Here is an 18,653-nt window from a genome sequence, read left to right as displayed (position 1 = left end):
AATCACCATAAATTTTAATGCAGCGGAAATAACTAACAGAGAAAACCGAGTAACATGGCGAAGCCTGGCCACGCTACTCCTCCTGGTCCTCTCCTGCGGAAGCAATAACCCTCTCGACCATCTATCCCGGTGGCAGGGATGAAGGCCAAGTCACACCATCAACCAATCATCCTAAGGAGTACCTGCAAAAATTTTGCCACAAGCAAGGCTGAGTATACTAATACTCAGCTAGACTTACCCGGTGTGAGGAGTCTACTCCTCTACCTCTAGACATGCAGCTGTTTGGCTGAGGGGTTTGGTTTGCCAAAAGCACTAGCTGAGTCTAAAAACAAATTTTAGCTTTTCAAGTTTTAGTAGAATCCTTTAGACTAGATGTGTACCTAGCTAATCATACATGGTATCAAACATTTTATCAATCAACATCTTTTGCCAGTCACCTCATTTCCACTTATTACTCAATGTAGCAGCATGGATCAAGCAGTCTCATTAGCTGCGAGAAGCAGACGATTCGAATCGAGTTTTTAAACCTTGCAAGGTAAACCTAAACACACGACATGTAGGGGCACTCCGTCCCCACACATATCAACCGTCCCCATCGATTCCCTGGCAACAGAACAGGGCTCACCGCCTTGGCGTACAATGCCCCACTGACCCCGACTGGCCGTCGTGCAGTGGCCGCACTTGTACCCACCATAACCGGAATGGGAGACCTCGTCTCAGGTCGCGTGAGGGGTAAAGTCTGCGGGCAGGTTCACTCAGGTACTAGGCTTACCGATTTACCATATTTCTCGGTATGTGTTTAGTACGTTCAAACGCTTGACACACGGTACCACACCTTAATCCTTATTCCAATTTCCGTCTCGTAGACAACGCATCCCCATGGACCGTTGTCCACAGACCACCATCATTATGATATCAAAATGGATACAATCAATTCCTGACCTCGCGCGAGTGCTAGAAAAATCACTCGACTTCTACCGAGATCCCTAATTAATAAGCAGCTACTCGACCTAGCATACTAGTATCCATCTCAAAGGGAATCCTGAGTTCATGCAACTAAGGTTTCGATCAACTCCTACACTTAAGTGCACAATACAAGCCTACAAACATTAAGTGCAGTAAAATAGCATATATAACGGTTATGCATAAAACCGGGGCTTGCCTTTAATTTAACACTTGGATAGTGTTTGCTGGGGTGGGTACTCGCTTGGCGAGCATCCACTGGGTAAGTCCACCATTCTTCAGGTCGTCCACCAACTGCATCTTGTGGTTGGCACCACATCACTGGCTGGATCATCACCTCTCGGTCCTATATGAGATGCAAGGTGCATATGTATGAATATAATGAAAGTAACACAAGATATACAAAGACACAGCGGCGAACTAAACATTAAATGAGAAGACACCGCAACGACTATACGCAAGTGCTAGCTATTCGCACGTTATCGGCGTTCATCACTAACACCATTAACAAGACGACCATATTTTATTTATTTACGCAACACAAATATGATATCACATGTACACGCATTTATTTAATTGCTACGACTTTGCATTAGTTCTATTGATCACACAAAAGCATCACACACAAGTTTAACAGAGGACCGATGCATCAAAGTCGGTGGACTCATCTATCACAATCAACTACACCAAGCAAGCACCTTAATCATGGAACACATGTTAGCCTATGTTTAGCCATTATGAGTCTATGTCCGCTAAGTGCTAACTAAGCATTTTTAGCCAAAAGAGTGAACTCAATCATCAAATGGGCACTTGCAGATTTTTGGACAGCAATACAGCAGTCACTTGTTTTAATCATAACTTTTCAAAGATTAATCCAAAAATAGCAAGCTAGGACTTTCTGGAAAGCTTAAAAAGTGCTCTACAACTTTGGTATTGTCATCACAACCTGATTAAACACTTAGCAAGGTCGAATTGTGCAAACACAGCAGCTCTGTCCAGATTTGGACAGATTCAGACTTGCAGCTTCAAAAATTCACAACAAAAGATTCAGACATCCAAACAAAGTGGTCCTAGACTTTCTGAAAAGCTAATTAAATGTTCTACAAATTATTTATAAACATCCCTGGCTGGTTTAGCATGTATCAAGGGTAAAATATACTATGAAGGCTGTGCTGTCCAAAACTGGACAGATTCAGTCTTCACACTTCAAACATAGGTAACTTAATCTTCAGACCACCAAAAATAGTGATCTAAGACTTTTTGGAAATCTTGAGAAAAGTACTACATAACATTTATAATCACCAAGAATTGATTCCATGTTTAACTGAATCAAACAATTCAGTTTTCAAAATCTGTTCTGTCAGTGGACAGAACACAGCAACCAAGTTGTAAAATTCATAACTCTTAAACTATCAGGCCTGTGTTTATGAAATTTTAACACAAGCAAGATCAGAAAAGCATCTACAACTTTCTTATAATGACCATGAACAGATTGTAACATTAAATTAGGCAAACAATGCAGTTTCTGAAATCTGTACAGAATTTGGACAGATTCAGTTACTGAATTTGTAAAAAGCACAACTCCTAAACTGTCAGACCTATGGCTGTCAAATTTTAACACCAGCAAGATAATAAAGTTATCTACCACTTTTCTATAGCACATATCTACAGAAAACACAACTTAGTTCATCAAACATACAGCACACCGAAAACAGTACGTGCAGCCCAAAACAGCAATCAACACATTTCAGCTCTATACAATTTAAGAATTGTCGCGTTCTAGAGACTTGAATTATTCTAACACTTTACCATTTGTTAGAGTTAAATAAATCAAATAAGTACTAACAAGTAGACTTACTAATTTTCATTCAAGTCATTTCGTGCACTAAAACTACTACAACCAATCAACGACACATTCTCCCCGATAAGCACCCAACCATTTGCGTTTTAATTTAGACATCACATGAGCACTAATACTTTTCATTCCCAACCATAACCATACACATTTAGACCACAACAAGCAATTCATCGCGACTACAAACTTAACCAAGCCGTCTAATAAGTCGGCTAGCCAGAGTAACAATCTAGGCCGCTATACATCCTACACGTCGGCTTGTCTCTTATCATCGCAATCCGACACAACACATATATAACAAACACTTAACGAAATCGACTCCTACTTACATGAGTTGGCTAACGCAGTATAAAACTTAGCAAACCATTTTAGACATTGCAACTCAAAATATGGGTGGGAGCAGGTTAATTAATCGTTTCTTAACCTTGGCTCAACTTAATTTAGTTAACACACCAGTCACCTAAAACAGCACATTGTTGGGGTCTAACCTAGAGGCATCTACATATGGTGTAAAACTTCATAAGACTTACATTTGCTACTGGCATCAACAATACCTACCGACCTATTATTCACCATACGAACGCAGTTACACGCCGCCTACTAGTTTTTTAACATAATCCTCATATAGCTCGGAATTCCAACTACTCACTAACAATAAATCACGCACGACCACTACCACATCGACCGGTTAATTTATTTGGACACCACCTAGCGTACCACGAGTACCCCACATTTTGACTCGACATATAAACATAGAGGAGGCGATGACTACTTCGGCATGTCACCACTTCTCTATTTAAGCAAAGACAATTTCCACCTACAACGACTGAACATTCATGTCGAGCACACTCTATTTTACCGTGTCTCGCATACAACCATGTGGTGGCGTGCACTCGAGACACATCGATCAACGTGGCGCGACTACTAATATATGAACTCCGATACTCATGTTTTAATAATTCATCCTCTACGCAACTAGCATTTTCTAACTACTCGCCACAACAATAAATATGCTCCCTATATAATCATGAATCCCGTCACATTGCATAAAACAAATCACACTTTGCGCATAACCACATATCGATGCATTCCCCACAACAAAATCCGCATTTTGTAACTTAGTTTTCGCATTAAACAACGCATATCATATTTTCCTATCAAAATATAAAAACAGCCAAGTTCCTTTCTTCTTCGTTTTCTTCTCTACGCAAAATTCAATCCATACCAACACAATTTTTAAACATGCACCACATCGACCAAAACATAATTAGACAACTACAAATCGCACGCATCGAACCTCTTGTTCTCCAATTGCAAACGCGATCCTACCAATGCGCATAATCGAAACATTTTACACACATGCATTCAAAATAATTAATCGAGTCGATCGAGAGCGATATGCATCGGCTCACCATAAACAAAACCAAACGGTGTTTGTGAGGACGATGGCGATTCGGCTTTGTGCATCGCTCCGCACATCGACGAGCGTCGAGCGGCTTGCCTTCTCCACGCAAAACACGGGGTTATCTCCTCCACAAAAATAAAACAAAGCAGCACACATACATAATTAATCATAGGAAAATAATGTTGATGCTGAATCGAACAAGGAGCGTCGCGGTCTCACCGGGGTGAACGACGATGATGTTGGGGCTGCGCAAAAAAAAAACAGCAAACACTCGACGAGCGTCGATGGCGTGCTGTTCACTGCGCAAAAACAGCAAACACCCGACGAGCGTCGATGGCGTGCTGTTCACTGCGCAGCAAAAAGCAGCGAGCCACGCGGAGACGTTGGGGCTGCTGCGCATTTTGTCGAGCGCCTAGCAAGCATCAACGGCGCAGGCGCAGCAGCACACACACACAGGAAGGAAACCGAGTCACAAGGCATGGAGGGAATGCTCCGCGGCATCTGCTGCAGCGCGCCATGGGAGAGGGCTGCGCCTGCGAGGAGAGGCTGGGCGAGCTGCTGCTGTGTCCCGCCATGAGGGGGAGATGGAGCTCAGCTCCCTGTTTGCTGCACGCCGTGGACAGCAGGGGGAGGAAGAAGACCCGGCTGCTGTTGCGCGAGGGAGAACGAGTAAGGGAAAAGAAGGGGCGTCGGCATGGGAGATTTTTCTGGGCGTCCATGGGAGGTGGAGCTCCTGCTGCTTCCATGGAAAAAGGTAGGGCGCAGGGGAAAGTGGAGCCGGCTGGAAGAAATGGCGCCGTGGAGGGAGCTGCTGTTTGGAGGAATGGAGCTCGGCGGCCATGGAGTTTCTGCCCCTGCGCACGCACAGGAAACAGAGAGAAGAGGTTGCTGCTCGGCCACACCATTGAGCCGAGGAGGAAGGGCGCCATGGGGGCTGGCCTTGCTCCCTGCTGGCTGCTTGCTGCCGTGGGAGCCAGGGAGGAAGAAGGGCGCCTGCTGCAGGGATGCCGAGCGCCGGAGCAGAGGGCCGGCCATGGGAGAGAGACCAGCGCCCTGGGAGGAAGGGAGGAAGCTCCCTGCGCTGGGGAAGAAAGGCGCCATGGCTGCTGCCGCCCTGCGCAAGGAGGAAGAAGGGCAGTGGCGGCTGGGAAAAATTGAGGGGTGGGAGTGCAAAAATGCCTCCACTTGCTAGGGGAGGGCTGCTATTTATAGAGGGGCATTAGGGCTAGGGTTTCCTTAGTGGGCTGGGCCGGGCTGGAATGGGCTTGGCCCAAAACATGGAATCGGGCTGCGCTAAATATTTTCCCGAATAAAAATGCTCCCGCGGAATTCGTTGGTACGCAAAACAGCGTGAACTAGAGTTCGGACGAACGGACGGTGGCGTGATTAACTCGGCCGGGAGTGTAATTTGATTTCGTTCAAAAATAATTCCCTACGCGTGATTCGAAAAATAAATCGTCCTGAGATTTGATCGGATTTGGATTTTTAGTCGGAGAAGGCGAATCGTGATATTTTAAAATCGCTGTCGATACGGGGTTCTGAATTCGGTTCAGACATAAGGTATTTGGCCGAGTCGGATGAAAATTGATTAGAGGACGATATATTGATTATTCCGTTTGTGAGTATGGACTCGGATTAAAATAGTTGGACATCAATCGAACGTCGAGAAATTGGATTCGGACACAGCGCGAACAGCAACTGTCGAGCGTTTGATTAATATGAGCTTTAGACGAGATTTATAAATCGAGATTGAATATCGAGATTGCATTCGTGCCGAGGATAAAAGTTTTAACAGGCTCCAAATATTGGCCTTTTGTGAGACTGAGTAACTCCGATTTCGGTGAAACGTGAACGAATAATCTGGATAATCAGGGACATACGCGAGCGAGAAATAGAAATTTTTTTACTGAGCATCCGAGATTAGGATTAATCTCCCGACATAACGCGAAATAGACACCTGGGGTGTCACAGCTTTCTCAACCCGATATGGATTATATGAGTATCATTGTGATGTCGTTTGGATTAACCAATGCACCAGCTTATTTTATGAATTTGATGAATAAGGTGTTCATGGAGTATTTGGACAGATTCGTCGTAGTATTTATCGACGATATTCTTATCTATTCTAAGAGTGAATGTGATCATGAGGAACACCTGAGATTGGTGCTACAGAAGCTAAGAGATAATCAACTCTACGCTCAGTATAGCAAATGCGAGTTTTGGATTGACAAGGTGCCATTTCTCGAACATATTATTTCTAATGGAGGGATATCAATGGATCCTGCTAAAGTCAAGGAGATAGTGGCGTGGAGCATACCCACTACAGCTACTGAGGTCCGGAGTTTTTTTTTGGGACTTGCAAGATATCATCGGAGATTTAATGAAGGATTTTCTAAGATTGCTAAGTCTATCACCTCACTTCTGGAGAAGGGAAGAGAATTTAAGTGGGATGAGAAGTACCAAGATAGTTTTAACCAACTGAAGTTGAGATTGATGTCGCCACCAGTGTTGGTTATGCCAGATCTACAGAAGGGATTTTATATTTATTGTGATGCATGTGGTTAAGGCTTTGGATTTGTGCTCATGCAAGAAGGACATGTGATCGCCTACGCGTCTCGTCAATTGCGGAAACATGAGTTAAACTACCCCACTCATGACTCAGAACTGACAGCTGTAGTGCATGCGCTTAAGATTTGGAGACATTATATCATGGGAAGTGCCAAGTATACATGGATCATAAGAGTTTGAAGTACATATTCACTCAGAAGGATCTCAACCTTAGGCAACGCCGTTGGTTGGAGCTTATTAAGGATTATGATTTGGAGATTCACTATCACCCGGGCAAGGCAAATTTGGTTGCAGATGCCTTGAGTCAAAAGGAGCATGTTCATTCAGCTGTTGTTGCCCAGCTACCCGATGAGATTGTTGAGGATTTTAGGAGACTTAACCTGGGGATAGTTGCTCACACTAAAGGAGTTATTATTGATGTGGAACCTACCTTGGAGCAAGAAATCCGCAGAAGGACAAATTAGTGATGCTAAAAGATAAGCGATTAAGGATCTGATTACTGAAGGACGAGGTCCGGAATTCACGAAAGATGAGCAAGGCACCATATGGTTCCAGGACATGATATGTGTTCCTGATATTGAAAGCCTTCGTGAGACTATTTTAAAGGAGGCCCCTGACTCGGATTATTCTATTCATCCTGGGAGTACCAAGATGTAATAGGATTTGAAGCAGGAATATTGGTGGTATGGATTGAAGAGAGATGTGGCTACACATGTGGCTATGTACGATGTGTGTCAAAGAGTTAAGGTCGAACACCAAAGACTAGCTGGACTATTACACCCATTAAAGATACCCAAATGGAAGTGGGAAGAGATTGGTATGGATTTCATTACTAAATTGCCCTGCACCTAGAAAGGATATGATTCAATATGAGTGATTGTGGACAGGCTAACTAAAGTAGCCCACTTTATTCTAGTGAAGACCACGTATTCAGGAGCCAAATTGGCAGAATTGTACATGGCACGGATTGTCTGCTTGCATGGTGTGCCAAAGAAGATTGTGTCAGACCGGGGATCAGAGTTTACCTCGCGGTATTGGAAGAAGTTGCATGAGTACTTGGGTACAAGATTGAACTTTAGTTCGGCTTATCATCCCCAGACTGATGGGCAGACTGAGAGGACCAACCAAGTGCTAGAGGATATGTTAAGAGCTTGTGCTCTTAAACATGGTGGAAGTTGGGATAAGAGTTTGCCTTATGCGGAGTTCTCTTACAATAATAGCTATCAGGCCAGTTTGAAGATGTCACCGTTTGAGGCTTTGTATGGCAGAAAGTGCAGGACCCCACTGTATTGGGATCAAACTGGTGAAAGGCAGTTGTTTGGGCCTGAGATTATACAAGAAGCAGAGGAACAAGTTCAGCAAATAAGGGAGAATTTGAGAACTGCATAATCCAGGCAGAAAAGTTATGCTGATACCCGGAGAAGACTGCTTGAGTTTAAAGAGGGAGATTATGTCTATTTGAAGGTGTCACCACTCCGGGGTATGAGAAGATTCAAAGTCAAAGGAAAGTTGTCCCCTCGCTTTATTGGACCCTTCTTAATCTTAAAGCGAGTGGGAGAGGTTGCATATCAATTGGAGTTACCGGATCATCTTGCGGATGTTCATGATGTTTTTCATGTATCTCAGCTGAAGAAATGTCTCAGGGTACCTGAGGAGCAACTACCAATGGAAGACCTTAGTGTTCAAGATGATCTAACTTATGCTGAGTACCCCATCAAGATTTTGGATACACTGACTCGTGTCACGAGGAATAAGGTTATAAAGATGTGCAAAGTTCAATGGAGTCACCATGGTGAAGATGAAGCAACTTGGGAAAGAGAAGAAGAGCTTCGTATAGATTTTCCCCACCTTTTCCCTAGATCTTCCTAAATCTCGAGGACGAGATTATTTTTAAGGGGGGTAGGATTTGTAATACTCAAAGTTGTATACAAAGAATAATAGAGAGATCTCCTCAATTTTGTGTGCCTCATTTGCATCATTCAAAGAGCCTACATAAAATTTAATGGTGAATTGAAACAAAGGATACCGAAATAAAAGGGACATGCATCAAGTTGGAGTTTTATATGATTGCACATCAATAAAATAATAATGATAATAAGATAATAATTACTAGAAGTTGAATTAAACCCTAAACTTGAAAATAGGGTTTTGAAAAGAAAAGAAATACCACATAAAACATAGGGAATAAATTTACACATAGATATATTCTCTTCAACTCCGAATGTAAATTGGCACATTCGATATAAGTACAAATCCATAACTGAAATTCAAATTTGAATTTGAAATCTAAAAGGAGAAATGAAAATTTAAATTTGAAAAAGAAAAGTGAAAGGAATAAAGAAGAGAAAAAGGAAAAGGTTAAAATGCCGCTTGGGCCGGCTCAACCTCAGTTCGGCCCATCTCCCCATTTTACCGCGCGCGCCAGCCCAAGTGTTCCCTTCGCCGCGCGCTCACAGCTGCTGATCGGGCCCACCAGTCGGTCTCGTGTGCTCTACGCGCGCCCACACTGAGTAATCACGCTGGACCGTGGACCCGTTTGGTCAGCGCCTTCCTCTCAACGGAACGCGACTATGGCGGACGTGCCGCTGGTGCGATTCTCGCACGCACGACACGGGTGACCGTGCAGGGTGATAAGACTCGGGCCACGATCGTTCTTCGCTGCGATAGCTCCTAGGCCTCTCGCGTCGCTAACCCCTAAACCACCATAGCCGCCACAGGTGAGGGAGGAAAGGAGACAGAGCGCCGCTGGTGAACATCGTCCCCGTCGCCGCGTTCGCCTCGGAAATCAGAGCTGGGCCTTCGTTGTTCCGCGAGGGATACTGGTGTGGCGTCGCTGTGATCGTAGACTCACCGGAGTGCAAGCAATCCTTCGCCGGAGCTCAACCGATCTGCCGCTCGCCGTGGTCGGGATCGTCTGCATCTAATTGTGAGGTACTCGACCGTTCATTGCATTCGTCGGATATAGGACATCATGTAGCTAGGTCGAATTAGGTGGTGGCCGCCTGAGGGCGCGGATTGATCTTCCGGTCCGGGGCGCCGCCGTGCGTGGGATTGCGCCGCCGCCGTCGGTAGCATTTGGGGGACATGACCGTCGACCGTCTGATTGAGGATAGACGGTGTAGATTAGGCAGAATTCACCGCCTCGGCCTGATCTCGTCCTGACCGTTGGATCGTCGACGTATGGACTGGATCGGATCGGGTTTATTTTAATCTTAACCGTTGAACGTTGATCCGATGGCCCAGTTCCATACCGCTTCGTAGCGAATAGCGATCTAATCTGGGCCGCACACTGGTGATCCAACGGCCGAAGCCTTTCCATACCCCTTCGCGGGCGTAGTTTAACACAAAGGCCCCTCGATTTAGTTAAAACCAACCAGCCGTCCACCTCTGCAGTGTTATGTGTCTGGGTTATTATTGCGCCTGGGCCCCTGACTTCTCTGGAAATCGAGGCCCAGTCCAGAGGAGATTAAAAACAGAGAAATAATATTAGAAATTCGTTTTTAATACAAAAACAAATCTAGAAACTTGTAAAATTCATAGAAATTCCATGTTTGATCCAAATTGAGCCATTCCAATTTCTAAAATTTTGTAATAATATTCTCTATCATTTATTGTCTCTGTTTTGAAGCAGTAAGAAAATTAATTTGTCATTTAACTCTATTTTAATCACATTAAACCTTAGGAAATTCATAACTTAAAATCTATAAATCTAAAATTATGATTCCTGTTCCTAGGTTCTTATTTTAATATGTAGAATTTTATTGTGTATTTCATTCACATGTTTGGTGCAATGTTAATTTTTGTTATACTATGTATGTATTGTGTTGATGCGAGTAGACGAGCAAGCCACTGTGGAATCTGAGGTTCTAGAGATAGCTGAGCAGGAGCTCATTGAAGGCAAGTTGTGCCCTTGATCACTTACTTTTTCCCAGCCATGTTCTTATTAATTATAATGATCTGCATAGGTTAATTTTGATGGGACCTAATAGGTTACCCTAGTTTTGGCTATCTTTATACCTTGTTTACCACTGAAATATTTCTTTGGGTAGTACCTGCTATTGCTTTATGTGGATTTGGGTATGAAGATACTTTATTCATAATTACTCTTTTATTCTCTTTTATTATTATTGTTCATGTAAAGATCATTATGTTAATGGGAACATGGAGCGACCACCCGGGAAAACAGTGCTACCACAAGGGTATAATGGGACGCCCTTGGCTGATTAACTAGGAAAGCTAGTGGAGGTCTTCCTTACCCGAAAGGGGCAAGGGCAGTAGGGGAGTGGTCAGTGTAGGGAGGTCCTTGGTTGATTTTGCTGCGATGGCGGTCAGGCAAGAACCCTGCATTGGAGCTTCCTATAAACTGTAGCGGGATTTCTGAAGCTAGTGGAACTTTGTAAAGGCCTCGTAGTGTTACCCTGCCTCGCCTCCTCGGTAGAGGTGTATGGGATTGGCCATCTCTTGGCAGATGGGTAACATGACTTGTGGGTAAAGATGTGCAACCTCTGCAGAGTGTAAAACTGGTATACTAGCCGTGCTCACGGTCATGAGCGGCTCGGACCCTCACATGATTAACTTATGGAACTTAAATTTAATTGGACATTTGCATCACATTTGGGATTATTTTACTATTACTTTTCTTTATTATTATTAAGGTTTGGTATTTACTTACACTTAGTAATTGCTAATAAAATTTTGACCAACTTATAAAAGCAATGCTCAGCCTCAGCCTTTATTTCCTTGATCAGCCTTACACTTCATGAACTCCCACCTTTGGTGAGTTCATGCACATTATTCCCCACGACTTGTTGAGCGATGAACGTATGTGAGCTCACTCTTGCTGTCTCACACCCCCCCACAGGAGAAGAACAGGTGGTCGAAGAGGAGCCGCCTAACACTGAGGCATTCGACTTGATCTAGGTGGCGTCTCCCAGTCAGCTTTCTGGCGCCAAGGATAGATTTTAGATCCTGCGATATTTATCTCTTATTTTGTAAGACTTCCGCTATGTAATAAAGTACTCTGACTATTTTGACATTTATCTCTATACACTCTGTCATTATATATGTTGTCTTCTTTGGCGCATGTATAAGATGCACCCGGCTTTGTTCCTTAAAACCGGGTGTGACACCATGCGAACGACGTTCCTGTCAACGATAACGAAAATAAACGTACGCAGAACGCTTATGTGTCGGTCAATTCTCCTAATTGTGCTAGAAACTGGCCTATGTGTTCACGTGTGCTTTTTCCTTGGTCACCTGAAAATTTTGCGAATTCGGGTATCCTGGTTCCCTGTGGGTATGGGTGGTGATCAAATTGGTTGTCATAAGGTTTCCGATATGATTGCCCCCCAGGGATCATGCTCACTCTGAGCTTATCTCGGAACGCCCCAGCTATTCCTTCTCTCACTATCTCAATGGCAGCCGGTGCGAGACCACCGGCCCTCTGGTCAATCATAGGTGGGGTTAGTTGGATATTAGCATGTTGTCTTCCCCCCATTGGTTTGAGTTATGTGGTGCATTACTATTTGCCCTATATGGTTCACAGGATTGACCGTTCCTTTCCGGCCTTTTAGGCGGGGCCAGAAAGTACTCGCTCCCATGGGCCTGAGACTCTGTGTTAATAGGCTGGTGCATTGCATAGTGTGAGGGGAGGTGCTGCTGGAACGGGCGAGGATTTAGGTAACTTAAATCTTCCTCAAACATCCCTATGCCGGACCGTCCGGTCGGATACGCGGACCGTCCGAGTGGCTGTGCGAACCATCCGTGATCATATGCGGATGGTCTGTCTGGGTGGTTTAGGGCTCTTGTGACATGTGGCGGCTTAGACGAATATCTTGGTAACTCATTGAAAATGGGCCCGGCCGTTGCTGGCCCGGACGATCCGCGCTCACGTGCGGACGGTCCGGTCATGTGCAGATCGACTAATTTATTGCCGATGTGCGTAGGAGGTTGTGGTTGCTCAGGGTAGGTGTCCATCAGCATCCCATAAAGGGGTTGTGACTGGTCGTGACAACCTGCAGCCGATGAATCACGAGTGTTTTCCTCCAATTCAACCTCGTGCGAAGGAAAATTTGCAACAGTAGATTTGTCAATCGCACGTACTAGTCTCCTATAATCCTTTTGCATACCCCCTATGATATTTTGCATTTGTTCTCGCTGCTCATCTACATAATTTTTAAGAGATTGTAGCTCATTTGTGTTGCTTACCTCGGGGGTAGTCGTGGAAGGTCGAAGCGAAGCCAGATCCGTCGCCTGTTACCGAACGACTTTGTTGTTCCTGTCCAACTTGAAGTTGGCCAGGAACTTCGCCTTTGCTTCTTGGATTAGCTGCTCCTTGTGCTCCTCGAACTGGAGTTGTTCATCAGCCGGTAAGGTCTCCCAAGTCGGCTCTATGATATTGCTGGGGGAGACTTCAGAATTATCCCTTGAACCGGCCATTGATGCTCGATTTGATGAGTCTATATGTGTATTTCCCCAGCGGAGTCGCCAAAAAGTGTGTTGGTGCTTTTTTCGGGCGCCAATCACTAAACAAGAACCGCGACAGTGCTCTCTGCATAGGGGCGGACAGTCTGCGACCAGGGGCCGGATGGTCTGCGACCTGGCGCAGGGCTTAGGTTTCCCTGCCTGACGACCGGACGGTCCGCACGTGCGTAGGGGCCGCGAAGGTCGCCGGCGGCACCTGGATCTCGCTCCCGGGAGGGATCCCGTCAGGGAGGAGAGATCCTAGGTGTTGTCTAGGCTCGGCAGACCGACCTAGACTCCTCTAATCGACGTTGAGTCGAAGAGAAGCAGAGAATTTGGGGATTGGAAGGCTAAACTAGAATTAATCCTAATTGTACAAGAAATAAATGCGAGATAAATTGATTGTTGATTCGATTGATGATTACAAATCGGTCGTATTCCTTTGTATTTATAGAGGAGGGGGGCTGGACCCGTTACAAACAAACTCCCCGAGCTAATTCTGTGAATCTCGTCAACAAACACAACAAGAAACTCGGAACCCTAATCGGTTCTGCGCGCGCGGACCGTCTGGCCCACAGGCGCGGACCGTCTGGACCACGGACCATCCGGCCCTAGGGCCGGACCGTCCACCTGTTTTGCGGCTCAACAGATAGAACTCCCATTTACTGCTGTCATGGTTACTCTATATTCCTCTACGCGGAGCTGCATAGGTAAGATGGTTTTATTGGTGCTTCGTAGGGATGATCAGGGGCGGAGGGCCCAGTATGGGCCAGTATTGCCTGGGCAATACCTTGGGCCGACCCAAATAGAGATTAGGTCACCATCACCGAGCGTCGTCCGCCCGCCCCGCAAGCGCTGTCCTCGCCACAGGCCGCAGCCGCAGTGCCCGCAGAGGCGCAAATCGTACCCCGCAGGCCTGCAGTCCACTGCTCCCTCCGCTCCAGCTCCGCGCACAGCGTCGCACCGCGTGCACAGCTTCCGAGCTCCGTCGGCCGCCGCGCACTCCGCCGCTTTGCTGCTCCGCGCTGCATCCTGCAGGCTGCAAGCCTGCGTCTGGACCTGGCCGCCTGGGCGAGCCGCTGCAGCGCTGCTGCCTGCTGGGGGCTGCGGCTGGGCGCTGGCTGCCTCTGCCTGGTCGCCTGCCTTGCTGCCTGACTGGCGACTGCCTCTGTTGCTTGCCTGCCTGCTCCAGCCTCCGGTGCTCCGCTAGATTTTTCAATATACTCTGCTGAATGCCTGAATGTTGATACTGATAGGGTATTTGAATTATTGAATATAGTCCAGTTCACTATGCGCAGTCCAATTCCAATGTATTTGATTACACGTGTCTAATCCATTAGATTTTTCAATGTGCAGATTTTCCAATTTTCTAAATAGCAGTCTTGGATAGAAACAAAAACAAGGCAAAGAATATGACCCAAAAAAGTATCTCTCTATATTATGTGAACACTCTACTGTTGTAATGTCTTCTATTTTTCTAATACATGTTATATGCTTTGTAAAATGACAGATTTAAAGAGCTATTTCAATCAAGCTTCTAGTAGAAGTAGACTAAGCACTCGCGCTAGTGGAGTTTGCAATGAACCCGGAATACAAGTTGAAGTTCAAGAGAATAATAGTAAAGATGCCAATGGTGAAAATGTTAATGGTCAAGTCGAAGGTATAAATCAGTTCAACCCGGATCACATTATTTCTGATCTAGGACTTCGTGTTCCAATCGATTCTTTTGCTCCTAATATTAGAGATGATGTTAGAAGGGCTTTCATAGCTAAAGGTCCGACTCAACCAATTGGTCATAACTTTCCTCAGTCACATGACAAAAGAGCTTTCAAAAACATTGGTTTAGACAACATAGTTGGTTGGAGTATAGTTGTTGGGGACTTGCTCTCAAATGCTATGAGTTGAGAACAAGGCAACACAAAGAAAGGTTAATGGTTAATGCTCTTCGTCCTTCGAAGCATTATTTCCTTTAGGATATAACGATCTTCGGACGAAGGTCATGAAGGACATACCTTCATCATCACAGTATACATTAATGAAAGAAGAAATTTATGAAACATAAGAAATAACATGAACAATTATATATTATTGTAAGCTTGTTTCTATTCTATTATCATGAAAAAATAGAAATGATATCAAATTACAAATGTACCTTCGGCTTGAAAGAAGGTAAAAGTACAAGCGTGACGCAAAAGCAGAATGACAAGTCAGCGTGAACAGTACGGGAGCACTGTTCATCTATTTATAGGCACGGGACACAACCCATGTAAAATTACAACCATGCCGTTTACATCTGCTAGTAACTCTATAGTGATCCATCGAGGTCTAAATAGCCTTTTCCCTTTTAAGTCGGTTCCCCTTTTCTGCTATCCTGCCGAAGCTTCCTTGCGCATAGCTTCGACTCTATGTCAACCTTCGTATTCTTTGTGTTTCTTGCATTGTGGTTCTGATCCAAGTCCGAAGGTACCTGTTCATGTATTATACTCCAGAAACATTGTTAAATCATGTTTTTGAGGACCTTCGGAAGCCGAAGGCCCCCAACAGTAGCCCCTCGCAATATTAATTTGTTAGAATGACAAATTCAGATTGCGATATGGACGAAGGCCCTAAGCCGAAGGTCCGAAAAAACACCTTCCCTTTGCTAGAATAGCAACAATCAATGACAAGCGGGGCCCTCCAGTTTGCAACGCACTAGGTGTATAAATAAGAGCACACCATGAGCTCATTTGGCACGCTTCTTGCCGTCTGCTCTGCTTGCTCAATTTTTAGCTCTTGCCTACCAACGCTTGCTTGGTTTTTTAGATTTTCTAAGCTTCAGCTTTAAGAGCACATTTTCATCATTTCCAAAGAGAAGATGTCTCAAGATAAGAAAGATGTTGCTGAGACGAAGCTGAGCGAGGAGGAGAAGCTCTTTGAGGAGAAGACTGTTGGCTTTATTGAATCAATAGCAAAGACAAATACAGAAAAGATTACTAGGGAGATTTTAGAAGGCTTATCTGAAGACACCGGTGACAGCGACAGTTATGATGTGGAAAGTGGGGGAGAAGACTCCGAAGATCGACCCTGGCACCCAAGTCATGCAGTTTTCGGAAAATCAACTATTAAACAGAGTCATCTTGATAATATGAGGGGAAGATATTTTCGAGATATGTCTATTGTGAGGGCTGACAACGGAGACAGGACTGCTCCTGTTCCCGAAGAGAATGAAGTCGTGATCTACCGAAGCTTTTTCAAAGCTGGGCTTCGGTTCCCCTTAAGCAGATTTGTGGTTGAAGTTTTAAAGATATACCAGATTTTCCTTCACCAGATTACTCCCGAAGCAATCATAAGAATGGTAATCTTCGTCTGGGCCGTGAGGACTCAGGGTTTGGAGCCAAGTGCAAAAAGTTTCTGCAGTATGCACTAACTTTTATATGAGACGAAGCCCTGGGGTAAAGAGCAGTATCATAACAATTTTGGTTGCTATAGCTTCGTTGCTCGTTCTGGCTCAAGCTGCCCAGTGCCAACTTTTCGGAAGAGATGGCCCGGGGACTAGATGAAAGAATGGTTCTATGTGAAAATGATTTAAAGGCACGAGAAGACATTAAAGAGATCATCATGCACCCCATCTGGCAGCGTTTTGGCCTCCGAAAACCGAAGGTAGAGATTGATGAGGCAGCCGAAGGATGCCGAAGGGCCTTCGGCACAGTTTGCTCTTTCATCGGGACAAGGGATCTAATCCAGGAGCATATAGCCTTCAGAGTATGGCCACTTGTAGAGAAGTGGGAAATGCCGAAGGAGACTGTCACTAAGACTGGCGAAGGAGAGCTGGTTCGACTGAAATACACCTTCAGATATGGAGATAAATTTGATGAGCCAAATGATGACTGGCTGAAATGTATCGAAGCTACAAGTGATGAATTGCTTGGGCCATACTCCAAAGCATAAGATAATGTGTTATCTGCGGCCTTCAGGAGCCGAAAAAAGAAAAGACTAAATAGGGTTTTTGACACTATTGGATTTGTGTACCCCGACTATCGGTACCCGCCGCGAGGTCAGAAAAGAAAAGGTGCAGCTTCTGAGAAGGATGTTGCTTCAGCCGCCTCAAGCGAGCCTGCGCCGAAGAGGAAAAAGGTGAAGGTTCTTACTCACCGACCACGCTACATTGAACCGGCCATAGTGCCTGAATCTGGCGGTGAAACCTCTTCGGCTATTGAAGCCAATGGACCTGCCCTTACGCAGAAGATTGAAGAGTCGGCTGCAATGCCGAAGGCTGACAAAATTGAAGAACCGATAGCCGAAGGAACGAAAACATCAGAAGCTCTAAGCCTTTCGGCAGAAGCGGAGGCACCGAAGACACAGAAAGATCTGGCGGCGACCCCCAAGAGAAAAAGGATGATTAATGTATTAGATGTGCTAGAGACGATAAAAACTTCAAGCTCTACTCCAGGAAAAATTACCAAGGCTTCGAAAATACAGATTGAAACCGAGACAAAGCTGACCGAAACCGAAGCTATATCGAGCCAGGCTGACGCCGAAGCCGGGCCTTCAGTGCCCGCCAAGGAGAAATCATCGGAGATTGGAGAAAAGGCAGCAGAAGAAGGGGGTATAGAACAGATTTTGCCTGAAAAGACTGCCACTCCTGCTCCCGAAGCGTCTTCCGAAGTCCTTGATTATATTATTTGACACGCTTTGGGAAAAAGATTATCTGAAGAAGAAATTTTTGAAGCTAAACACTATGCCCGAGAACTGAAATATCCAAAAGGGGCCTTAGTGTTTAATGGTACAAACGAAGATGACTTCTTATATTGCCTCCCAGACAACAAAGAATTATCTGTCTGCCGGGAGATGACCAGAAGTATGGGCTTTCCGAAGCTCGAAGCTGGCCTTTGTGCTATGACGAAGGACGATTTGGCAGATAGCCTCGCATATAACAGTTTGAAGGTACAAAAATTGTATATTTGGAAGTTTATAAATTTTGAATTATTATTTTGCTCTTACACTAATTTTTTTCATATAGGGTTTAATACTTAGCAAAGCCTTGAGGGCGCAAAAGAATGCCGAAGACGAGAGCTACACTATTGCTTTCAACAACCTTCGAACAGAGGTTATTAAGCTGAGGAACGAAGCTTTAGAAAAAGATAAAATTCTGCTTACATTTGTGGATAAAGTAAAGAAGGATGAAGCTAACTTTAAAACCCAATATGAAGCCCAAAAAATTGAGATTGAAGACCTTTGGAAGCAACTGGCCAAAGCTAAAGAGAAGTGCGCAGTTGCAGAAACTAAACGAGGAATTAGCAAACAATGGACAAATCATTTAGAGAAGAACGTTGAAGAACTTCGCATATCCAAGGAAAGATGCTTTGAAAAATCTATAGACTGCGTGAAGAAAATAAAAACTAGCTTCGCCAACGTTGGCGC

General features: G+C 44.8%; 1 pseudogene; it reads right to left on the bottom strand.

Annotated features, from left to right (window-relative positions):
* Window positions 1–1,248: 1,248 nt before the first annotated feature.
* On the bottom strand, window positions 1,249–5,866 carry LOC118476689 (uncharacterized; annotated as a pseudogene).
* Window positions 5,867–18,653: the final 12,787 nt, after the last annotated feature.

This window comes from Zea mays, chromosome 3, assembly GCF_902167145.1.
Source record: "Zea mays cultivar B73 chromosome 3, Zm-B73-REFERENCE-NAM-5.0, whole genome shotgun sequence".
NCBI classification, from domain to species: Eukaryota; Viridiplantae; Streptophyta; class Magnoliopsida; order Poales; family Poaceae; genus Zea; species Zea mays.
Note: the sequence above shows the minus strand (reverse complement) of the source record. Positions and strands in the feature narration are given on the sequence as shown.